General features: G+C 40.8%; 1 protein-coding gene and 1 non-coding gene across 10 annotated transcripts in view; one reads left to right on the top strand and one right to left on the bottom strand.

Annotated features, from left to right (window-relative positions):
* Window positions 1–26696, bottom strand: part of SIK3 (SIK family kinase 3) — a 243066-nt gene that overhangs the window by 195017 nt on the left and 21353 nt on the right. The gene's annotated exons all lie outside the window — the stretch shown is intronic.
* LOC144243192 (U6 spliceosomal RNA) lies at window positions 15717–15823 on the top strand. The gene has a single exon (XR_013338567.1). It is a non-coding gene; the product is annotated as a U6 spliceosomal RNA (small nuclear RNA).

The raw sequence follows: 26696 nt of genomic DNA, 5'->3' as shown, positions 1-26696 counted from the left end.
GTTTTTTATACGAGGAAACTAGAGTTCGAATATGTTGAGAGATTTAGGCAAGGTCACATGGCCTGTGGCAGAATCAGGACAACAGCTAGGGTCTCCTGATTCCCAGTCTCATGTTCCTCATGACCACACGAACTCAACAACAGAAAGCCCTCCTATTCGTCGGCGCTAAGTGCAGCAGGCACTTTTCCTATCCCTCTGTCTTTGGAAAGAAACAATTCCTCTCTGTTCTACACAATAGCCTATGTGGAAACAGAGCACATATGAGCTAAATCACTATTCAAAGGTCATTTTAATAAGCATGATGCAATACTGAGGCACAATGCCTGTGTTAAATAAGCAGCAAAATACGACCCAATAGAGGCTTTATTTAAGCCAAATTATGTATGTCCCCACTCCATCACTCAACTCTGATGACACTTGACGGCAGAAATAGTTTCTTCTGGATCTCTATATCCCGTGCCGTACTACTCTTCAAAAAGTTCTGCTCAAACACTCGCTAAAATCAAACTGGGGGTGGAGGCAGTGCTTCCCTGAATATTGTTTGAGTTGGTATATAAAATTTTTCATTAAAACTTTAAAAATCATTATAGAAGCGGCACTCTCCCTTCTAGATTAATATATGCCAATCTGAAACTGAAATCTAAAAAATAAAACATGTCACTAAATGCATCCAATGAAATTAGGGCACCTGGGTGGCTCAATCAGTTAAACATCCGACTCTTGACTTCGGCTCAGGTCATGATCTCATGATTGTGAGACTGAGCCTCACGTCAGGCTCTGTGCTGGGCTATGACAGAGCCTGAATGAGATTTTTCTCTCTCCCTCTCTCCCTACCTTCCCCAGCCACTCTTTGCTCACACCCATTCTGTCAAAAAAAAAAAATTTTTTTTAATAAAAAAAACCAAATGCATCCAATGAAATCTAAACACCTAAGCAATAGGATACCCACTATCCTCCATTTCAAAACTACAAGAACAGCATCTTCCTTTCTTATATGAAATGTTATATATTTTTTTTCTCCTGGAATTATATTTCTATTTTTCTTCCACAGGATTTTTAACATAATTTCTTTTATAGTACTTAGGAACCCTGTAACAAAAATATGCATACTAATTATTTTTCATTTATTTAGAGTAGTTCCTTTAGATTGACTTTCTGTTGGCATTATTAATAGTATACACTGATGAAAACAATGCAAATATACTTCAAATTCTGACAAGTAAACATAAAAATATAAAAAGTAACTCCCCGTTTTGGAATTGCAGGTCTTAAGAAGACATACGAAAGAGGGTATACACCTTGATAAAAGGAAGCTTCACACTAGATGCCAGTGTTCTCACGATCCCTTTGTTGGAAGCCTGGAGGATTTTATACCTCAAAGAAACATACAATGGTGAGATTCAAGATGAAAGGAAAGTAGGGCTTCTTCTTCTGTCACCCGAAAGCGGGGCCATAACTAAAGGGAGGGTGGGAAAGAAGATAATGCGGGTGTTGACTTCAGACAGATCAATTTCAGGAACGAGCGTAAGTGATTGCTGAGAACCAGGAAATTGATTCTCTTAAAACTATCCAGCCTCAATACCTCTTGATATGCATGGTAGTTTGAAGACCAGTGCTCTAAAGCACAGAGCTAGGTTCATTTATTGGAACTCAATAAATGTTTGTTGCGTTAAAATAGTTTAAGAAAAATAGGCAGTGGGAGGGAAAAAAAGAAAAGAAAAAAATGCCAGTCATTAAGAACATCTATGCTGTACTGACTTTCTTTGTTTTGTTTTGTTTTGTTTTAAGTCAAGTGATTAAGTTGGCCAGGACGGTTCAGAGAGATGATGCATGCATGGCACTGACAACAATGCCTGGCAGACAGTAAGACTCGGTGGATGTTACCTACCGTTAGACAAACTATCACTTTTGCCCCATCTGTCATACCTTGTTTTTTTAATGTTTGTTTATTTTTGAGAGAGAGAGACAGAGCGTGAGCGGGGAGGAGCAGAGAGAAAGACACAGAAATTGAAGCAGGCTCCAGGCTCTGAGCTGTCAGCACACAGCCCAACGCGTGGCCCAAACTCACGAGCTGTGAGATCATGACCTGAGCCAAAGTCAGACGCTTAGCCCACTGAGCCACCCGGGCACCCCGTCATACCTTTAAGATTAAAGTCTCATTCAGATATGGCAGTATGATTTTTAAAACACACATATGCTCAATCTGCCAAAGAATAATGGCTCAGCACAGCTACCAGCTTATCCTGGTGCCCGTTTCTACATGTTATGCCTTTTACACCACAAACCTACAGGTTAATTTGAGAGGGAAAAAAAAAACAAAAACAAAGGTTTTTTATACAAATATGACAAAAGTAAGTATGGCATTGGTGAAAATAATATTTGACACCTAGATGAAAAACCAAATGGAACTTACCTTTTATAAGGTAATAAAAGTACCTTTAACTCTATAGGTAAAAAAGCCTATTGAAACTTTCCTTATAATTCATTAATGAGACAAGACTTCTCTCCCCCAACATCTACGAAAAAAGATCTGTGAGGTTCACATCCAAGACAGAATGGCAAGAACTTCAGCCAATCAAATTTAACAGGTCAGAATCTGCCTTGTTTAAAATACTTCTTGATTTCTCTGTGTGTTAACAAATTTGCACAGAATGGAAGAGAAGTTAATTCCGTCTTTATCTGATCTGCTTCTACCTCTACTCTGCCCACTAGGTTATAGGGCACCGAGCAGTTACCAGTCCTGAGTCTAGCAGAGTTAAGCCTTTTCCCCGAAAATTTCTCACCACACTTGGAGCTCAAAACATACGAAACCCCACATACATGTTCTAGCACACCAGGCAAACAGATACTGCTCCAAACCACAACACGATACTGGGAGGAGAATAAACGTTTGTGAAATGTAATTCACATACTATTAAATTCACCCTTTTTAAAATGCACAATTCAATGGTTCTTAGTGTATTCAGAAGACTGCAATCATCACCACCGTCTACTAATTCCAGAATATTTTCATCTCCCCAAAAAGAAATGCTATGCCCATTAGCAGCCCTCTCCTCCCGTCCCTCCCCTCTTAATCCCCTGTAGCTCCTGGGAACCACGAATCCACTTTCTGCCCCTATGGTTTGCCGGTTCCAGAAATTTCGGCTAAAGGGAACAATATGTGGCCCTTTGTGTCTGGCTTCTTCCACTTAGCATGATGTTTTCAAGGTTCATCTGCACTGCTGCATGATCAGTCCCTTACTCCTTTTTATGGCTGAAATACATTCCACTGTACAGAAATATATTTTGTGTATCCATTCATCAACTGATGGGCACTGAGGCTGTTTCACTTTTTGACTATCGTGAATAATGCCGCTGTGAACATTTGTATACATGTTTTTGTGTGCACATATGTTTTTGATTTCTTGGGCATATACCTAGGAGTAGAATAGCTGGGTCATATGGTAACTCTGTGTTTCACTTTTTGAGGAACTGCCAAACTGTTTTTCCAAAATGGACATTTTATATTCTGACCGGCAACATATGAGGGTTCCAATTTGGAAAAAAGTTTTATTTTCCAAAATATCTTCCCTTACAAACCTTCTGCCTTCCTTTAAAAAATGAGCTTATGAGGAAAATAAACTTCTTTATTTCACATTCTGATGTGCATTTCAACAACGAGCCTGTTTTATAAAAACACGATCTCTAGAATGAACACAAGCATTAAAAAAGAATATAAATGGCCTGGCTATAAAATACTGAAACTAGCTCAAACAACACACGAGAATGTTCATATCTTATAAGTGAATACTATGATTATATATCCATTCTATTTTTGGAAATTTCTCTTTTGAAATTACTTCCAAGGCCAGTTCATAAAGGCAGATAAAATCAGTCTTCTGATACCATCTGGCCACACCCTTTTCCTTTGAAGGACCAGACACCACACTACCCAGCTTGATCACCCACCTGATTTGTTTTACAGATAGGAGTCCAAATGAATCCTGACCACTTCCACAAATCCATTCCAGCCTTTTAAAAAAAAGGAACGAACAGGGTTTTTTTTTCCCCTACCACTGACAAAATTATTCAAAATGGAGTTTTAAAATGGTTCTTACAGTACAATTACACAAGATATCATCACTGGGGCAAGCTGGGGGAAAGGAACACAGAACACTATGTACTGTTCTACAATTTCCTGTGAGTCTGTAATTATTTAAAAATAAAAAGTTTTTAAAATACAGATCTTAAAAGAGAGGCAAGATTTCAAAAGGAACATGGAAGAGAATGGAGCAGAATGGAAACTACTCCAAGTAGGATAAAAAAGGAAAACACAATTCACATTACAGGAATCACCATGAGCCCTGAGAAGCCACAAAGTTCATTCCAGGGTAGGGTGGAAGAGAAGGCAGTAACGGTGACAGGAGTCAGACCGTAGAGCATTGGGAATGTCAAACTACAGTTTGGAACTTATCGGGTATATAATGAGAGACTCTTGGAGGATTTTATAATGCAGGAGAAAAATAAAAGCAGGGCTTTTGCCAGATTAATATGGCGGCAGCGGAAAGGACAGACTGGAGGGAAGAGCCTAGAGGCAGGAAGATCAGTTAGCATTGCAGCAGCCCAGGCAAGGCAAGGTGCTAGGGCTTGGCAGGGGAACCAGCCTATGCGGAGCTCCATGACTTGATGCTCTGGACTTGTCTATAAAGATTCCATACTGGGGGCACCTGGGCGGCTCAGTCAGTTGAACATCTGACTTCAGTTCAGGTCATGATCTCACAGTTTGGGAGTTCGAGCCTTGTACTGTGCTGACAGCACAGAGCAAACTGCAGATACTCTGCCTCCTTCTCTCTGCCCCTCAGATGCTCCCACACACACTCTCTCTCAAAAATAAACAAATAAATAAATAAACAAACATTAAAAAAAAAAGAAGACCTGGGGCACCAGGGTGACTCAGTCAGTTAAGCATCCAACTTCAGCTCAGGTCATGATCTCATGGTTCACGAGTTCAAGCCCCACGTTGGGCTCTGTGCCTGGTTTGGATTCTGTGTCTGTACTTTGGACAGCACTGGGCCTGCTTTGGATTCTCTGTCTCCCTACTTTCTCTCTCTCTCTCTCTCAAAAATAAACAAACAGTTAAAAAAATTTTAATGAAAGTTTCCATATCTGGCATTCATTCTGAGATCATGCTTACAATAAAGAAATCTCTTCTCTGAATCACTAAAAGGGAAAATTATAACATTTCAATCTTCAACAGGTTTATAAAAACTAAGTTAAAAAGACAGACACAGCTCTACTCATATCCAAAATGAAACAAAACAGATCTGACAGCAAGTAGACTTTCTAGCCTTGGACGGTGTCCCTTTAAGCAAATGACATGAGAGGCCCTCCTCCACCTGGGAGACACTTCCTCCATCAGCTGCGCTCCTCCTGTTTTCAGTGGGGATTCACTGTCATAGTAAATTTCTGGTCGAAGAGCCTACCGAAGCCCTAAACAAACAGCTTCGTGTCTCTAACGCCACACTTTCAGAGAGCAATCACTGCCAGGAGATGTGAGGCACTGACTGTCGAAATGCAGGAGGATCCAAGGTTTTATTATCGGCTGAGCAAACAGCACAACTGATTGAGTGTTTACTGAGGGCCCGCTGTGGCCTGGACGCTGATCACACAGATGACGGCCCAGTCCCGCCTTCAAAGGAGCAACGGTCCACTGGGAAACATGCATAAAAACGTCGATGTAATACAACGCAGTTAATGCCATTACAGAGATAAGAGATACTTTGGTGATGACAATAATAATAACAGCCAATATTTATGAAGTACTTAGTATGTGCAGGCCCTATTCAGAGCACTTTTCCTATATTAATTCACTATCCTCACAACAAGACTAATATTATCCATTTTTTATAAATTGGAAAACTGAAGTACAGATAGGCTGAACAATTTTATCTCAGTTCTCTGCACCCACTTTATTAACCAAGCCAGTCTGGCTTCTGTAACTCCGAGACTGAACTACCCACCCCACTAAACTGCCTCTTGATGGAGGACTAATTACTGTTGCGTACAAGGGGAGTTGGGACAAGAGAGAGCAGAAGACAGAAGATGGCATCTTCGAGACACACCACTGAAGGGCAACCAAGCATTCACCAGATGGACAAGGCGTCTGAGGCGGAGGGTTGTCTATTTGCAGGAAGTGGGAAGGGAAACAGCACTCTAAGCAACAGGAAGGACGGAGGAGCCATTCGGGCGGGATGAGATTTGAGAGTGTGTGGTGCAGTCAAAGAATGGTCAGAGCAGAATCTCCTGAAGGACTCCCTGGTTCCAGGAACAAGAGATGAGGCCCTAAAGGTTGAGGTGTGATGGGCCTTGTAGGCTTTCTTTTTTTTTTTATGTTTTTATTTATTTCTGAGAGAGAAAGAGAAATAGTCATGAGCAGGGGAGGGTCAGAGAGAGAGGGAGACACAGAATCTGAAGCAGGCTCCAGGCTCTGAGATGTCAGCACAGAGCCCGACGCGGGGCTCGAACCCACAAACCGTGTGATCATGACCTGAGCCAAAGTCGGACGCTTAACAGACTGAGCCACCCAGGCGCCCCGCCTTGCAGGCTTTCTACTTCAGGTAAGAGGTGCCTAATGCCTTAACCACTGAGTGATGTGAGCAGATCTGCGTTCAATAAAGACAAACCTAGATGAAAGGTGGAAGGTGGCCCAGAGGCCAGGAGACCAATTAGGAGGTTACACAATAACTCTTGTCAAGAAACGATAAGGAGTGGGTGACTGTGAGCAGATACTCCTGAAGTGGAATCATCAGTGCTCGGCGACTAATTGCCTGTGGAGGATCAGTAAGAGAAGGCAGATGGGAAAAGCGAAGGCTCTCTTTTGAGCAAGAGGATGATCGCATTTTATTTATTTATTTTTTAATGTTTTATTTATTTCTAGGAGACAGAGAGAGGGAGAGCGTGAGCAGGGGAGGGTCAGAGAGAGAGGGAGTCACAGACTGAAACAGGCTCCAGGCTCTGAGCTGGCTGTCAGCACAGAGCCCATGCAAGGCTCGAACCCACGAACCGCGAGATCATGACGTAAGCGAAAGTCAGACGCTTAACCGACTGAGCCACCCAGGCGCCCCAGATGATCGCATTATAAGGTAATACTAATAACATGGATAATAATAGTAACAATGGCTCTAGTATTTCTTTGTTGTTGTTGTTGTTGTTTTAAAGTAAACTCTAGCCCCGATGTGGGGCTCAAACTTATGACCCCAAGATCAAGAGTCTCATGCTCTATGAACTCAGCCAGCCAGGTGTCTCTCTAGTATTTCTTAAGCTATTATTATGCCCCAGCGCTCTGCTAAGTACTTGTACAAGAACAATCTCATTCAGTGTTAATAAGGTAAGTTCTATTACTATCACCCTTTCAAAAATGGAGAAACTGAGACTGGAAGAAAATAAGTAATTTATTTGAGGTCATAGTCACTAAGCATTGAAGCCAGAGAAAGATTTAAAGTCGGAGTTTAAAGCATCTGGAGAAGTATCCAACTGTGGATCTCTAGGAAAGGGGAATGTGTGGACTCGAGGCAAGGGGCAGTGCGAGAGGTAGGGTTACCACAGCAGCACCAGTTTACTATTATTACTACTGCTATTGCTATTGTTTATTAAGCCCTTGCTGTAAAGGAGACACTGTTTGATGTTTTACATTACGTGGTTTCATCTAACCCACACAATCCTGAGGTGGGTCCCACTATTCTTGTTCTTACAGAAAAAGAAACCAAGAAACAAAGTAAACCGCTCAGGTCGCTCAAACAGAAAATAATGGAGTCACACTCAATGCAGATCTTTGTGATTCAGAGGAGAGAAGTGAGGGGGAAGGCAGGGAGGGAGGGTGTGCCAAGGACTGAATCCAGGATACAATGTCTTACAAACCAGGCAGAGAAGCAGAGTAGGAAAGAGGTTTAAGAAGTAGTGGTATGCCAGGGGCGCCTGGGTGGCTCAGTCGGTTAAGCATTCAAGTCTCAACTTCGGCTCAGGTCATGAGCTCACAGTTCTTTTTTTTTTTTTTTTTTTNCTCCAGCTCACGACCATGAAAACATAAACTTTTTTTAATAGTAGTATACCAGCGAAGAAAAAGCAAACAGAGAAGGTATTCCTGTTTCAAAAACGAAAGTAAAGGAAACCTGTAAAGGAACAGGGTAGTTAAGAGTCAAATGATACACAGAACTCAGAACCCAAGTTTAAGTTGGATAACAGAATTAGCAACAAGGCACTGAAAACCCTTTGCAGAGCAGTTAAGGGAAGGCTCTGGGCCAGTCCTAAGCTTGCAGCAGGTGCAGAGAAGAAAGAGTCATGTAGAAGCTTAGTGGTAAAAGAGAGGCTCTGATAATAATGGTAATAATGCCTCTAATATTTCTTAAACTCTTATTACGTAGCAGCGCTATGCTAAATAGTTTTACAAGAACGATCTCCCTTAATGTGAATAAGATCAGTAAACTTTTTCTCTAGGCCTTATGGGTCACACACTGTCCCATATTTTCTTTGTTCTTTTTTTTTTTTTTTTTACCAATCCTTTAAAAATGTAATAAGTGTGTTAGCTGAGTTATACAGAAAACAGGCGACAGAACAGGCTGGCACAGCTGGCAGTAGCTTCCCGACCCCTTCTTAGGGGGTGGCGGTTAGGAGTGAAGACTCTGCAGTCAGACTGACAGCATCGTTATCCAGCCCTCACTCTCTGTCTGGGTGACCCTGGGCAAGTCAAGTCACTTAACCTCTGTGTCTCAGTGTCCTTACCTATAAAATGGGAATAACGTCAGGAGCTACATCTTAGGGTTGGCATAAGGAGAAGTAAATCCAAATCAAGCACTTTGTTCCTAAGAAAAGTCTTATCAATATGGAGGATTTGTCAGAGGATGGGCAGACAGGAGAGAGCCAACAGAAAAGGAAAGGTATTAAATGGAGAAGGACTAATTAATTTGCTCAAGCCCCAAAGAAGAAGGGGAGGAACAGGACCTGGACAGTCCAGGTGAGCGCACAGAGAACAGGCTCTATCCTAACCGCTGGTGAAAGGATAAACTGGTTCAGGAACAGCCTGCCAACTTTCACCCACATTTCAAATGCACACGTCTTTGGTTCCTTCCCCTTTTCTAAAACTTGGCTGTGTAAGCAAGGAAAGAGCTATGAGTGCCAGTGTTCCTCCTACAGCAGTGCTGGTGAGGAGAAAAAATGAGGGGCGCCTGGGTGGTTCAGGCAGTTAAGCGGCCAACTTCGGCTCAGGTCACGATCTTGCAGGTCCTGAGTTCAAGCCCCGCCTCGGGCTCTGGGCTAAAAACAGCTCAGAGCCTGAGGCTGCTTCAGATTCTGTGTGTCTCTCTCCCTCTCTCCCCGTCTCTCTGTCTCTCTCTCTCTCTCTCCCCCTCCCTCCCTCACTCACTGTCTCTCCCTGAGAGAGACAATAAATTTTAAAATATTAAACAAAAAAGAAAAAATGAAAATAAATTTTAAAATGTTAAACAAAATAATTTTTAAATGTTAAAACAAAAAAGAAAAAATAAATTTTAAAACGTTAAACAAAAAGTAAAAAATGAAATAACAGTCCATCGGTAACAGAAAAGTGCACATCTATACAAGGGAGTTGTATGTGGTCATTTGGAAGAAAGAGATAGGTCTGCTGAAGCAGAAAGATTTCTCTAATTTATTTTTTTGTTTTTGAGGTAATTGGAGAGTTGTATGCAAGTTTAAAAAGGAATACAGAGGGGCGCCTGGGTGGCTCAGTCCACTGAGTGTCTGACTTCAGCTCAGGTCATGATCTCATGGGTCATGGGTCCGAGCCCTGCATCAGGCTCTGTGCTGACAGCTCCGAGCCTGGAGCCTGCTTCAGATTCTGTGTCTCCTCCCCTCCCCCACTTGTGCTCTGTCTCTCAAAAATAAATGCTTAAAAAAAAAGGCACACACATTTAAAAAAACAAAAAATAAAAAAATAAAAAGGAATACAGAGAGATCCCGCCTACCGTTTACTTAGTTGCCCTCAATGGTGACTGCTTGCAAAACTACAGCTCAATACTGTAAGTTAATTTTTAATATAAAAACAAACAGACCAGTGTGCATATTACATACATGCCCTTTTGTGTACTTTAAGCAACCATACGGTTTGTGCATGTTCAGAAAAAGATAATCATTTTACCGGCTAGTAGCAGACACCTCTGGAAAGTGAGAAAGGTGAGGGAGGGAAAAAATGAAGGACACTCACCTTATGGACCTTTACAATAGTTTTTCTTAATTAGAAAGTGCAAACATTACTTTTAGGATAGAGCGAGTAAACAGGTGGAGGTTAATTTTGAAATGGGAGCACCTATTCTTTTGATCCAGGGTGTTCAGTGCGTGGCAGGAGGAGGGACGAAAACTGAAGACGCTCACGCCAAAAGCCTCGATTTACTCAGTTAGGCGGTAGGAAGGCAGGCGGATTCCTTCTGTCACAGACTGACTACTCACCGCCAGGCTCTGTTCTAGGCACTGGAGAATCAAAATTCAACCAGACAGGGGCAGTCTCTGAACTCAAGGAAGTGAGAGGCTGTGGACAACGGGGGACGCTAACCAAAATCACACAGTCACAATTACCATTCCACTTCAGCGCAGCAGGTTAGAGCACGGGCTCCGGGCCTGACCACCCGCGTGCACACCCCAGCTCTACTGCCAAACAGTCACGTGACTCTGGACAAGTGACTTAAGGCTCTGCCCTTCAGTGTCCTCATCTATAAAATGGGGACAATTATAGGTTCTATTTATTTACCTACCCATCTAACCCACAGGGTTGCTGTGAAGACTTAAAAAAAAAAAAAAAAGTCTGTGTATATAAAGTGCTTAGAACAGTTCCCCGCACACAATAAACGCCATGCGTTTGCTATTATCATTGTGGTTAGCCTCATCACTACTAATTATTTCAGAGGAGTCTAACCCATCTTCAGGCAAATGGAAGGTTAGGAAAAGTTTCCTTGAGGAAGTGACATATAATGAAGTTCCAAAGATGAATATGAATCAAACAGCACAAGAGAAAAACTGTCCGGCACAGGGAAGAACAAACACAACACGCAGACCCTCTGCTAAGAATGAGTTTGGCATGTTAAGAACTAGACAAAAGGCCAATGAAGCTGGGGCTCAGAGGGGAGATAGGTGAGGCTGGACAGCCAGAAAGGGCATGATAAACTTGGGAATTTTATCTTTATCTGAAGAACAGAAAGTATTATACAAGAAACAACAGATTTGTTGGTTTTTCTTTTCTTTTCCTTCTTTCTTTTTTTAAAGATCACTTTACTGGACTATGGAGTCTTCTGTGATAGAGGCAGGTGAACGTGAGGTTACCAAAAATGGGTAAAGAATTAGAAAGAACAGTCATTCTGGTGAAAGAGAAAAGAAATCAACTACAGACTACTAAAGAGAATGACAACCCAGAGGAGGGCAGAACTCATGAATTAGCAATAAACACGATTCAATCATTTCTTCGGGCCCTACAGCAGGAACCCAGAAAATGGGCAGCATTGTTAAGCCGCAGCTGGAGATGGGCATGGCAGACGGGAGACAGGAACAGAGGAAGGGGGACTGAGGACACTTCTGACTCACTGCAAGTGACCAACTGTGTCCACGTGAACAAAAGTGATGCCAGGAACAATGTCACGAATTTGGAAACCGGCAAGATTTAAGGGGCTGGAGGCCTCAGTGAAATCAGAGAATTAAGTTCAGCAAAGAGCAAAACTAAAAAGCCAGGAAATTGTGTCCAGAGAGCAAAATTCCAAATATGTGATTTCAGAGGTGGAAGGCTGACCTGCTCCAGGAACAGACTGAGACAGACAACCAGAGGAAGAGACAGGAGACACAAAGATCAAGCCAGAAGGAGATTAGAATGCCTGACAAGCAATCAACATAAACACTAAAGAGACAAGAGATAGTAGAAGGTGTAAAAGTAAACTATTTACAAGGATTAGGACTTAAATATTCAGTTACATTCTTAAACACAATGCCATGAGGAATGTGTTTTTAAGCATTCAGAATAAAACAGGGTTGCCTTGCTAGTAACAAAGCTTCATCTATTCATGTAGCCAAATAATTTTCAAAGATTCCCTGAATACCATTCCTGGAAAAGCTCTCAGATAAAAAGAGAAGGAAGCTTTCTTAACTTAATGATTATTTGTCACAACTCAAGGGCAAGCATCATCAATACTGGTGAAAACTAAAGTCATACACAACCCAAAACCTGGAAAACATCTTTACAAAACATGTATCTCACTTAAGGACAGGTATCCACAATATACTAAGAACTCTTAAAAGGCAACAAGAAAAACAAACAACAGAAAGCAATTTAAAAATGGGCAAAAGATCTGAACCTCACCAAAGAAGGTACACACAGATGGCAAATGAGCATATGAAAAGATGCTCACCTATCCTGTGACTGGAGAACCGAAAATTAAAACAATGAGATAAGGCTACATTCCTATTAGCACAGCAAAAATCCAAAACAATGAAAACACCAAATGCTGGTAAGGATGTGGAGCAAGAGGAGCTCTCACACATTGCTGGTGAGAATGCAAAACCATCCAGCCACTGTGGGAAACAGTTTGGCAGTTTCTTACAAAATTAAGCCTATATATACTCTTACCATATGATCCAACAATCATGCTCTTTATATTTACCCAAATGAGTTGAAAACCTAGGTCTACAGGAAAACCCACACGTGGATGTTTACAGCAGCTTTATTTACAATTGCCAAAACTTGGAAGCAACCAAGATGTCCTTCAGGAGGTAAATGGATGAACTAGGGTACATCCAGACAATAGAATATTATCCAGTGATAAAAAGGACAGAGCCTTTAAAAGGACAAGCCACAAAAAGACTTGAAGGAAACTTAAATGCACATTGCTAAGTGAAAAAAGCCAAAGTGATGTACCTAATGTACAATTCCAACCATATGACATTCTGAAAAAGGAAAAATTATGGAAACAGCAAAATGATAAGTGTTTGCCAGGGGCTAGAGGGGAGGGAGGAAGGGAGGGATGAATAGGCAGACATGGGAAATGATTAGGGCAGTGAAACTGTTCTGGCCGATACCAGAATGGTAGATGCACGACATTTTGCATTTGTCCAAACCCACAGAACTACACAAAATAAACGTGGACCCTAATGTAAACTATATAGACTTTCATTAATAATAACGTATCAGTACTGGCTCATCAACTGTAACAAATGAACCCCACTAATACAAGATGTTAACATTAGGGGAAATGGGGGAGGGTAGAAGTGGTAAAGGGGGCATATGGAATTCTCTGTATTCTCTGCTCAATTTGTGTAAATCTAAAATGCTCAAAAAATAAAGTCGATTAATTTCAAACAAAAACTGAAAGTATTACCATTTGAGTCATACAAGAGACAGTAATGTCCAGTATTGGTAAGGAAATCTATTCGGGAGATTAAGGGTCTCAGCCCCCGGGGCTGGGCTGGCTCTTCCACCGACCAGCTGTGCCACTGTCAGCAAGTTATAAACTTCTCCGCTGGAAAACCGGGGGATACTAATCATCATGGAGTTAAGAAGATTAACTGAGTTAGTTCATACACATAAAGCAGTAAGAATAGTGACTACAATGACTTAAGTTGTTGTATTAATTATTACTCAAAGTAAGCTCTATAAACCTGTAAGTCAACACTATGTAGGGGCTTGTCAGAAATGCAGACTCTCACACCCACCCTAGGCCTGCTACGTCTCCACTTGTTTTTTGATATGCCATCTTTTTCTTTAAGTCTTCATTCAAGTTCCAGTTAACATACAGTATAATTTTAGTTTCAGGTGTACACCACGCTGATCCAACAATCACAGACAAGACCCAGGGCTCATCACAACAAGCACACTCCTTAATCCCCATCACCCATTTGGTCCATCCCCTCACCCCCCTCCCTTCTGGTAACCAGCAGCTTGTTCTCTACAGTTAAGAGTCTGTTTCTTGCTTTGCCACCCTCTCGTTCTCTTTCCCCTTTGTTCTGTTTCTTAAAGTCCACATGAGTAAGATCATATGGTAGTTGTCTTTCTCTCATTTCAGTTAGCATCATACTCTCTAGCTCCATCCATGCCATTACAAATGGCAAGATCTCATTCTTTCTTATGGCTGAGTAATATTCATGGAGTGTGTGTGTGTGAATGTGTCTGTGTGTGTGTGCACGCGCGTGCATGCGCACCTGTGCATATGTGTGTGCACATCTTCTTTATCCATTTACCAGTCAATGGACACTTGGGCTGTTTCCATAATTTGGCTGTTGCAGACACCGCTGCAGTCAACATCAGGGTGCATGTATCCATCTGAAGTAGTATTCTTTGGTAAATATCTAGTAGTGCAATTGCTTGAATATGCATTTTAATAAGATTCCTCAGGTAATTTCTATGCATATAGAGTTGAGAAGCACTATATTATATTAGGTAGTATTATTATCACCATAATTATTCTTCAATATTGTCACTAAAAAAGAGCATAAACATTGGGAGAGTTCAAACTATTACTTGCTGATGATTAGGATGTCTACTTTTAAGAAGAGAAGGAGAATCAACTGTAATGAAGAAATTTTGAAATATTCTTGACAGTGACAGTAATTAAAACATGTACCCTTTATCAAGAATATATGTTAAGAGGTGCCTGGTTAGCTCAGTCAGTGGAGCGTGTGACTCTTGAGCTCAGGGATGGGAGTTCAAGCCCCATGTCTGGAATAGTGATTACTTGCATATCTTTTTAAATAAATTAGATAAATAAATAAGAGTATACATTAACAAGAGAATTTCAAATATATAAGTGACAAATTATTAGGACAACTGGCTACCAATATTTTTTTTGAAAATCCAGATCCTTATCTCATATTATAATGAAAATATACTCCAAGTGGATTAGAAACCTAAATATTAAAAATAAATTTACAAGCACTAAAAGAATATGGAATATATTTTAAAATTCATTTATTTATTTTGAGAGAGACAGAGAGAGAGAAAGAGGGAGCACAAGTGGATTAGGAGCAGAGGAAGAGGGGGACAGAGGACCCGAAGCAGGCTCTATGCGGAGAGCAGACAGCCTGATACAGAGCTCAATGTCATAAACCATGAGATCATGACCTAAACAGAAGGCAGACTGTTAACCAACTGAGCCACCCAGGCACCCCACAATACTTTTTTAAATGTTTTTTTTTTTGAGGGTGGGAGGCGGAGAGAGGGACAGAGAGAGACAGGGAAGAGAATCCCAAGCAGGTTCCATGCTGACAGTGAAGGCTCAAACTCAGGACTGTGAGATGACAACCTGAGCCAATATCAAGAGTTGGACACTTATCTGACTAAGCCACCCAGGCATCCTTAGAATATTTTTAATGTTCTGGGATGCCTGGATGGCTCAGTCAATTAAGTGCCCGACTTCAGCTCAGGTCATGATCTCACAGTTCGTGAGTTCGAGCCCCGTGTCGGGCTCGGTGCTGACAGCTCAGAGCCTGATGCCTGCTTCAGATTCTGTGTCTCCCTCTCTCTCTGCTCCTCCCCTGCTCATATTCTCTCTTTCTCTCTCTCTTTCTCTCTCTCTCTCAAAAACAAATAAAACATTAAAATTTCTTTTAAAAAAATAATATTTTTAATGTTCAGATGGGATACCATAAAACTCCTAGGCTTACCTCTCTTAAGGATACCATAAAACCCAGAAGTCATACTGAAACTATAGGAAAAAAAAAAAAAAAAACACCTTTTAGTGCTCACCTCGGCAGCACATATACCAAAACTGAAACAATTCAGAGAGGATTAGCATGGCCCCTGCTCAGGGGTGACATGCACAGCCATGAAGCTAATCTGTATTTTTTATAAAGACATGTAAAAATAAATAAATAAAATCATTTAAACAAGAGATACCACAAAAAAGACAAATGCTATGAAAGAAAAGACTTCTACATACATAGCAAAGCATTAATAACATTACACGACTTTTTTCTTTCTTTCTTTTTTTAAGAGAAAGTGAGTGGCAAGGGGCAAAGGGAGAGAGAGAGAGAGAAAATCTTAAGCAGCCTCCAACTTCAGCATGAGCCCAACTCAGAGCTCAATCCCATGACCCCGGAATCATGATCTGAGCGGAAAGCAAGAGCTGGATGCTCAAATGACTGAGCCACCCAAGTGCTCCACCTTATACAGCTTTTTAAAGGTCTGATGCATGAGAAAGAAAAGAAACAGTAATCTTTCAAAAAGCTAAGAAGGGAGGCGCCTGTGTGGCTCAGTCGGTTAAGCATCTGACTCTTGATTTCTGCTCAGGTCATGATCTCACGACTCATGGGATGGAGCCCCGCACTGGGGTGTATGCTGACAGTGCAGAGCCTGCTTGGGATGGTCTCTCTCCCATGCTTTCTTACCCTCCCTACCCTCTCAAATAATAAACATTAAAGAAAAAAGCTAACAGAAAAATGGGGGTGGGGAAATAAAATAGATTTTATAGACTTATATGTAAAAAGGCTAAATTACAAAAGCTACAATAGTACAAAATAAAATAAACCCCTAAAGGGGCACCTGGGTGGCTCAATCTGTTGAGTGCCTACTCTTGATTTCAGCTCAGGTCGTGATCCCAGGATTGTGGGATCAAGCCCCATGTTGGGCTATGTGCTGAGCGTGGAGCCTGCCTGCGATTCTCTTTCCTTCTGCCCTTCTTTTGTACACTCTCTCAATCAATCAATATGCTTTAAAAATAATAAAATAAACCCCTGAAAATCTACCTATAAACATTTGTGTGTGCACAGCAAAGTATACAGAACATATACCAAACTGTTACCAGTAGTTATGTATAGAGTGTAAAATCAAGAATGGAAGAAGCACTTTGCTTTCTTCTTTACAAATTTCTAAAAACTGCATTCCTTACAAAGAATCTGCTCTCTTTTTTTAATGTTTTATTTTTTTAATGTTTTATTTATTTCTGAGAGAGAGTGAGAGAGAGAGAGAAAGCGAGCAGGAGAGGGTCAGAGAGAGAGGGAGACACCGAATCCCAAGAAGGCTCCATGCTCTGAACTGTCAGCACAGAGCCCGACAAGGGGCTCAAACCCACAAACCATGAGATCATGATCTGAGCCTAAGTCGGATGCTTAACTGACTGAGCCACCCAAGCACCCGAATGTTTTATTTACTTCCGAGAGAGAGAGACAGACAGACAGACAGACAGACAGCGTGAGTAGGAGAGGGTCAGAGAAAGAGGGAGACACAGAATCTGAAGACAGGCTCCAGACTCTGAGCTGTCGGCACATAGCCCAACGCGGGGCTCGAACCCACAAATAGTGAGACCATGACCTGAGCCAAAGTCGGACGCTCAACTGACTGAGCCACCCAGGCGCTCTTTTTTAAACGTACCTTTGTTCAATTATGAAAGGAAAAAGTACTGAGTAATGGTCTTAACTTAAAAGGCCGATATTTTCATAGGAATCACAAGCTTCCTGGTTTTCTCAACAAGCACTTAACCCCCAAAGCTTTAACATTTGGAAAAATATATTTTTGTTATCAAAATTTTCCTAAGAATACTTTAAGTAAAACTATGCCAATTTCTCCTCCCCAAAGGGACCACGATGTTCAATTTCCAGTGGCCCTTTGTTCAAAGCTAGTTCCAACCTAATTTCAAAAGCAAAGTGTCTAAACTAGGAAAGAAATTTAGCAACGTAACACAGAATATCGAAATGGAAACCGCATGTCCAAAATACACCTAATGGTAACAGACAGCAACTGTTTAAGAGTAACTGCAAGTAACTCCATATTCACTTCAGTTTCAATTCTGATTCATTTCTCGGTCACCAAACTGGAAAAAAAAATTTTTTTGAGCCATTTGTCATCTCTGACTAAACACAGGCTTCAGCCCCCAAATCACTAAGTGCAGAGAAGTAAAGACTGTCAGTGGAAGGGTTTTTCCAGAAAAAGTGGTTCACGTACACAGCAGGAAAATCTTGTACTATAAGGGAACTCAGTTACCACCTTAATTCCCTCAACCAATTTGGAAACTACTGGAAGCAAATGACTAAGAAGTAAAACATATGAGAAAAGATGAAAAAACATTCCTACATATTGAAAGCACATAAAGTGGTTCAAGTTTGCTTTTTGCTGAAGTTAGAATATTAAATTATTTTGCTCTGGGTGAATCAGAAACTAGCTTCACTGGCTTCTTACAATGGACTGAACATTTTCAGCTGCTATAATGAATTATACCACTACTCAGGTTTTTGTTTTTGTTTTTACTACTTATATTTAACAAAATGTATCACACGTAGATCTTCTCAATACTAACTATTCTTCACACCACTGGACAAGAATTTATTAAAGTCATATATTAAAACTGCCTGTTCTTGGGACAGAACACACTCCCCTTTCCCTAAAACTGTCACTCAAACACGTTTAAGCTAAAACAATCAGTAACCGTGTCACAGAAGATCTGAACGTAACTACAGTGAAACCATAAATGAGCGAGGGGTGGCATTCCCCACAAAGGCAAGAAGAGATTCATTACCTGCCACCACACAGGTAACAGGCAAAGTCTCTCGGTTTCTAGAGCACCTGCTACGCAAGGCAGCATCACTGCTCAGCAACTCAGCTGCCCGGATATCTGCAACCAAAACAAACTGCAGGATCTAGTTTCTTTTTTTCAAAAGGTAGAAAATCCCTCTGGCCTCATTTACTAATAAAGATGTGAGTAAAAAGAAATAATTAGGGGGTGCCTGGGTGGCTCAGTCAGTTAAGCTTCTGACTCTGGGTTTCGGCTCAAGTCATGATCTCACAGATTGTAAGTTCGAGCCCCATAGTTGGGCTCCAGACTGAAAGCACGGAGCCTGCTTGGGATTCTGTTGCCCTCTCTCTCTGCCCCATTCTCTCTCTCTTTCTCACTTGCCCCATTTCTGCTCTCTTTCACTCTCTCAAAAAATAAATAAACTTAAAAACAAATGTTCAGGAGGACAGCATACCTAAGTCTTAAATTTTTAAGGTTCTTAAGATTCCTCACCTTTTAAGAGAAAGACCTAGTCAGTAATGTTAGAAAATACACANACACTGAAAGTCAAATTCAAAACCAACATAGCAGATTTCAAGGCCATGTAGCTGGGCCTTGAAATGTTGACATTGCTACCCTTCAAGGTCTTGAATATAAATGGGTAGACAGATATACAGTCAAATTGCTTAGTGAAGCAAATTTATCAATATCAGTGAGGGCAGTGGTTGTGACATAAAGGCTGACAATGTCTCCAAGGAAGTGACGCTGACAAACAACTTCACCTTAAAGGAATTCTTAGAGCTATTTTACAACAGTGAAAATGCAAAGGATAAAATGTTGGGAGCTGATCTATATTAAGAAAGGTGTATGAAAAAAAAAAAAAAAAAAAAAAAAAAAAAAAAAAGGCAAGCGATTCCCTTCTTCTGGGGCCGTGAGAACTTTATCACATGCGAGTGAACATGGTAACAAGGAGGTCTAGGAAAAGTGTGCAATAAAAGTGCAGCGTTAAGAATTCATAGAAAGGGGAGTGTCTGGGTGGCTCAGTCGGTTGAGCTTCCAACTTCAGCCCAGGTCATGATCTCACGGTCCGTAGGTTCGAGCCCCACATGGGGCTCTGTGCTGACAGCTCAGAGCCTGCTTCCAATTCTGTGTCTCCCTCTCTCTCTGACCCTCCCCTGCTCACACACTCTCTCTCTGAAAAATAAATAAAACATTAAAAAAAAAAACTAAGGTCAAAGTCCTTTATTATTTTTAATGTGGAAATCACCTCTGTGCTGAGACGTAACCTTCTTCTTATAATTTGTCAGGAACTACCAAAAGCATTTTTAAGACAACTCCGAGTGCTTATTGTATCCAATTTATAACATACTTCATTATCAGCAGAGAGAGACCAAAAATCATAGAACCTTATGCCTTTGTAATTATCTCCTTAAGTATTTTAAATGGAAATAGCATACTATTTATTACCTCCTAATCTTAATTCCTTTCTCTTCATGCTTGAAGACTACTGACTCTCAAAACTGGATATTAAGGACTGGTTCACTACTTCTCCAATTCAGCTACAAGGCACTTTACCCTCAGTAGCAGTTCAGTATTTAACAAGAGCTTGCATTTCTTCTCTACTGATAAACACTGCCACAAATTAGGATTAACAATATGACTGAGCATGTTCTCATAACAGACTTTATAATTATTAGCTACTACCCACACCTTGATTTATGGACTCTTCTACCTACAACAGCTCCTTCAGAAAAAAGGTCACCTTAAAATAGAACTTAAGTTCTTTCTACTGAAAAGGATGGGTAATTAGTAACTAAACAGCTTACAAATTGAGTTCCCTGGAAGCACTCAAATTATTATGAACATATCTGAACTGCATGTGACTTTTAATTGCTAGAAATCTCGTGCTAGAGAAAATTCAGGAATCGATCCCACAGAAAATAATTTGCCTCTAGTGACTCTTGCCTGACATAAAAATGAAATATGGTTTGACTTCTTGCCTTGCTCCGATAAATCCCAAGTGACTTTATTACTTTAAAAAATGAAGAGATAGGATGAAGACTAATTCTAAAAATACAATTCATAAAAGAACAAGTGGGTAAACTGGAGTTCAAAATAAAAATTCTTGCTTTTAAAAGACACTATAGGGGCTCCTGGGTAGCTCAGTCAGTTGAGCATCCAATTTCAGCTCAGGTCATGATCTCATGGTTCATGAGTTCGAGGCCAACATTGGGCTTGCTGTTGGCACAGAACCCACTCAGATCCTCTGTCCCCCTCTCTCTCTCTTCCCTTCCCCCACTCACACTCTCTCGGCCTCAAAAACATTTCAAAACTAAATACAAGACACTGCTGAGGGGATGGGAAGATAAGCCACAGAATGGAAAAAAAAAATCACTGCAAAGCATGTATCTGATAAATGACGTGTGTCCAGAATACATAAAGAATTCTCAAAACTCAACATTAAAAAAACAATCCAATTTTTAAAAACAGGCAAAAGATCTGAACAAGTAGGGCACCTGTGTGGCTCAGTTAAATGTCCGACTCTTGATTTCAGCTTAGGTCACGCTCTCACAGTTTGTGGGTTCAAGCCCCACATCGGGCTATGTGCTGACAATGCAGAGCCTACTTAGGATTCTCTCTCCCTCTCTTTCTGTCCTTCCCCTGTTTGCTCTCTTACTCTCCCAAAATAAATCAACTTAAAAGAAAAAAGATTTGAACAAGGAGTTCACCAAAGATATACAGCTAACAAATAAGCACATGAAAAGACGTCAATATCCTTAGTCATGAGGAAAATGTAAATTTAAATCCCAAATTGGAATGGCTAACATTTTCTCATCATAGCATGGTGAGGATATGGAGCAACTAGGACCCTCATATACTGCTAGATAGGATGTAAAACTGTACAGCCACTTTGGAAGATAATTTGGCAGTTTCTTAAAAAGCTATACTCCAACCAACCATATGACCCAGTGGTCCTGCTCCAAGGTGTTTACCCAAGAGAAATGAAAACCCAAGTCTACACATCAAGTTCCCAGTAGCCTTACTCATAACAGCCAAAAGCTAGAAACACAAAAACAGATGAACAAATCCTGTTACAGCCACACAGTGTGACACTACTCAGATACACCACTCAGCACAGAAAAGTAACAAACCACAGTACTGATGTGCAGACAACAATGGTGGCTGAATCTTTTTTTTTTTTTTTAATTTCCAATGTTTATTTACTTTTGAGACAGAGAGACAGAGACAGGGACAGAAAGAGATTCCAAAGCAGGCTCCAGGCTCTGAGCTCTCAGCACAAAGCCTGATGTGGGGTTTGAGCCCATGAACCGTGAGATCATGACCTGAGCCAAAAGTCTGACACTCAGCCAACTGAGCCACCCAGGTGCCCCAACAGTGCCTGAATCTTAAACACAGGACACGGATACCTCCTGGTTAAGGTCACATACTTGAAATTCCAGAATAAGACAATGTATGCTGACAGCAAATGAGGGGTTATCTGGGGTTAGGGGAGGTGGGAATGAAAGCAAAAAGCACTGAAGGAACTTTTGGGGATAATAGAAGGTTCTGTATGTTTAAAAAAAAGAGGAGGTTCTACATGTTGATGGTGCAGTTATTACATGGCTGTACACACTGGCCAAAATGCAAACTGTGTACTTAAAATGGTTCAATTCCATTGTATGCAAATTATGTCTTAATCAGGTTGATTACAAATATTAAAATCTTATTTTGGGAAGGAAATCCATGAAATATACTGTTTCTTTAGATTACTTCCAACATTTTTCTGCTAGATTGCTTCCAAATCTTTGACTTTCTTACAAAGAATCTCAAAAAAGCCTGGGATTATTATCCTATTTTATAAATTACAGGGGTGGAGGGGAAGTAGGCTATACAGCGGAAGCAATTAGAAGCAGGAGTTCAGAGCAGAACATTAAAGGAGCAGATTTATCAATGGCAATCAAACTACCACCGACAAACCAGCAGGATGGGATAAATGAAGTGCGGGGTCTTGACCTGCTGGAAAACACTGGCTAGAACAACNGGGAAGAAAAGGTAGGAAATGCCTAAGGCCAACATCACCTACATGTACCACACATCTCAAATAAAAAAATTCTAACATGACTGGTTTTACTCACACAGAAAATAATTACTTCAACGTAAGTAAAGCACACAGAAGGAGCTCAGAACCCAAATCTGCCATCGACTCACTCACACTCTATGAAGATCACTAACTCTGAGTGCCTCAGTGTCCTTCCCTTTTTTTAAATAAAAATATTAATTCTGGTCGCTGAACAGCCATCTGGGGCACTACAGAAATAAAGAATTTATGTGAAAAAGAATTTTTAAATTATATAGTCAAGTTATAGTCTCTGTGCAAAAGCATGCAACTAAGAATACACTACATTATCATCAAATCAAATTAATAAATAATTAAGTACCTTAAGAGTCAAAAATGGCTCCCCAACCCAAAAATGGCTCTATATGGCTTAGGTGATCAAGTCCAAATGCCTCAGCTAAAAAATCATGTCCTTTATGAACCCATCCATCCCATTTATCTAAAACATACCAATCCATAGGCGCCTGGCTGGCCCAGTCAGTAGAGCACGTGACTCCTGACCTTGGGGTTATAAATTCAAGCCCCACACGGGGTGCAGAGATTGCTTAAAAATAAAATATTTAAAAAATAAAATAAGGGCGATTGGGTGGCATAGTTGGATGAGCATCCGACTTCGGCTCTGGTCATGATCTCATGGTTCATGGGTCAAGCCCTACATCGGGCTCTGTGCTAACAGCTTAGAGCCTGGTGTGTGCTTCAGATTCTGTGTCTACCTCTCTCTGTCCCTCCCCAGCTTGTGCTTTGTCTCTCAAAAATAAATAAATAAGGGGTGCCTGAGTGGCTCAGTCAGTTAAGCATCCGACTTCGACTCAGGTCATGATTTCACGGTTCGTGGGTTTGAGCCCTGCGTCCGGCTCTGTGCTGGCAGCTAGCTCAGAGCCTGGAGCCTGTTTCAGATTCTGTGGCTCCCTCTCTCTGACCTTCCCCTGCTTATGCTGTCTCTCTCTCTCTCTCTCAGAAATAAGTAAAACATTAAAAAAATAAATAAAATAAAAATAAATAAACTTTAAAAAATAATAAATAAAAAATATAATAAAATAAAATAAGCGATACCTGGCTGGTTCAGTCACAAGAGCATGTGACTCTTTACCTCAAGGTCATGAGTTCAAATCCCACATTGGGAGTAGAGATTGCTTGAAGAAATAAATATTTTTCAAATAAATAAATATACCAATCCAAATTCATCTACTCTCCCCAAGACATAGTATTTTCCTTCTTGGACATGCCGTCTCCATACTCCTGGAGGCAACCCAACTCCTATACTTTGTTTAAAGGTGACCCCAAAGTCCACTGGCCATATACAAACTTTGCTCATCCTTAAAAGGAAAAAACAAAACAACTTTGCTTATCCTTAATCCGGTGTTCGTTTCCGTTCTCTGAATTTGTAGTGCTTAATCAGCACTATAAAATATGGCATTTGATTTTATTCCATATTTTCCTATTCTCTAATTATATTTTGCTTTGGAGCCTTATATGTATCTTCCCTGAGAAGAAGGGATGAACCTTACGGACAGAATGACCTCTGCTGTAACACACCACCCTCGCCTCTCTGTCGGGGACGCTGCGCTGCGGGCGGGCTCACACGTGGACAGACTTCTGCACTGCGCTCCACCTGGGCAGCACCGCCTAGAGTCTGCAAGTCTGCAGAGTCAAGCGGCAAGAAGGCAGAGGGGCGGGTCTGACACTTCTACCTCTAAGTTGCTGAGCGTTCTGTTTTTTTGTGGCATTTTTTCTTTGTTTTTATTATGGAAACGTTTAAGTAGAGAGAAACAGTATAATGACCCTGCTGGGCCCACTGGCTAGCCACAACAATTATAAATAAATGGCCACTGTAATCTAGACTCCTGACCACTTCTTCCTCTCCCCAGCAGACCCCGGATACTGTATTATCTCATCCTTTTGCACTTTGGTATATATTTCTAAAAGGGGAGTGTGGGGAATAAGTTGAGGAATTCCCTGAGCTTGCACCAATGGGGAGAACTTTTTCTTTTGAATAAAACCACAATAATACTCATCCCACGTGTAAAGATCATAATTCCTTGACATCAAATAGCCAGTCAATGTTCAAATTTCCCCATTGTCATGTGATTCTCTTAACAGCCGGTTTGTTGAGGTCAGGAACCAGGATTGCTTCAAGAGTAAAAATGGTTTCCTTTTTTCCAGCTCCATGGTCCTTCAATTTAATACACTCGTTTGTTCATTTTTAGGTGTAGGCAGATGAGTATTTCCCTTTGACAGCACCCTCTGCTCTCTCTCTCTATAAAGAAAAGATTCCTTCTTATCTCCAGCACTGATGTGCCATTATCTCAGAGCTTTTAGCACATTCAGAAAAAACATTCAATTCAATGATCCAGCCTCCTTCCTTCACAGTTAAGTTGCCATACTTCACTCACTACTCAGGAAGAGTTTCGAGTTCTAATATCACAAACATGTAAATAATGTAGGCCCCATTAAAAGATTACTTTCCATTCCTATTAGTCTGTTGGAGGAGCTCAATTTTAATTTTAAGTTACTACATTGTCAACTTCCCACTTGAAGTGAGTTAATAGTTGAAGGGACATTTAAGCCAAAAAAGTTAAGCAGGCACAGTGCTAACAGATCAACATCAGGTTAGCTCTATTCCTTAGCTGTGAATTCATCCTTCATTCATCACAAGGGGAACCAGACAAGATGTGCAATCATGAGCTCAAATACAAATTCTCCACTAGAAAACAATATAAATGCACACGGTGAATCAGTGGGATCATCTTCGTTCATTGGCAGCACAGGTTAAGAGAAACACCAAATGTTAGGCAAACAATTGGGAAGAATTAAAAAAATTTTTTTAACATAATCTTCACAACGACTTATGGTATAACTTGGACATTCAGCAGGGCAGGGTGAAATCAAAATACTTTTATCACCCACTGAGTTGGGCTCAGCATCGTGGAGGACAAAAAAGAACACAGCAGCCTCTGCCTTTAAGGAACTTACCCTCTAGCTGGTAAGACACTTCAGCAATCAGCCCACAGTATGAGATGTCACTAAGCACTACGCTGCATGAATTGGATTTAAAGTAGTGTAGCTCATAGAAGAGATGGGTCAGTGCAGGCTAAAGAAGTTCAAGAGGATTATATAAAGCTCAGGAGAGGGGCTCTTGGGTGGTTCTATTGGTTAAGCATCTGACTCCTGATTTCTGCTCAGGTCATGATCTCATGCTTCATGGGTTCAAGCCCCGCATCGAGCTCTGCACGGATGGCATGGAGCCTGCTGCAGATTTTCTGTCTGTCTGTCTCTCTCTCTCTCTCTGCAACTCCCCCACTCCTGCTTTCTCTCTTAAAAATAAATAAATAAAAAAGAATTAGAAACCCTGAAGGCAGGGCAGGTTAGGAAGCAGTAATACCAGGCAGGACAGACTGCAAGTTCATGTGGGAAGAGACCATGTCATCCTCTTGTGCAGAACTCCACCCTAATGCCTGCTACAGTGCCTGGAACACAGGAGACATTCAAGTATTGGTGAACGATTAGAAGCACAAATAGAAGAAAGGAAAGAAAGGGAGGAAACAAAGAACAGGTATTCCAGAAAAAATATTTTTTAAATGAAAGATTAAACAAACATGGCGATTTCATGAAACAGGGAAGAATCACAGAATGGTGAGTAATTAGGTAAAACAGGTCGGAATGAAGCCAAATCATCCATGGTTTTAAAAGTCAATCAAGAGAGATATAAAACTGATCCCATGTTAAATACTAAAATGAACATACTCAGAAAGCACGTTCTGTCGTGCTTCTGCTTTTTAAGAACACTAGAAGTACAGATGGCCATTTTTCCTAAGATGATCATTCATCTTTGTGATATTCTACGACACAACACTTCTCTAGAGAACTAATACCACTAGCTAATGCAGATGAATGATTTCTTTCCCCAAATATTTTTACTATGTGGAAATATGCCTGGACTATCACTAAAGTCAGTTTCTTTGACAGTTGTATAATCAAATGCCTGAGATTCACTACAACTAAGGCAAGAGACTGGGGGTTGGGGGGTAACCTAGCAGAAAAACCAGTGACTAATGCTGAGCATAACTTCCAGGTGATTATTTCACCAAATTGTCAGCCTCTGATATTAATATTCC

Source organism: Crocuta crocuta, unplaced genomic scaffold (assembly GCF_008692635.1).
Source record: "Crocuta crocuta isolate KB4526 unplaced genomic scaffold, BGI_CrCroc_1.0 scaffold271, whole genome shotgun sequence".
NCBI lineage: Eukaryota > Metazoa > Chordata > Mammalia > Carnivora > Hyaenidae > Crocuta > Crocuta crocuta.
The sequence above is the reverse complement of the archived record's forward strand: the minus strand, read 5'-3'. Positions and strand labels throughout refer to the sequence as shown.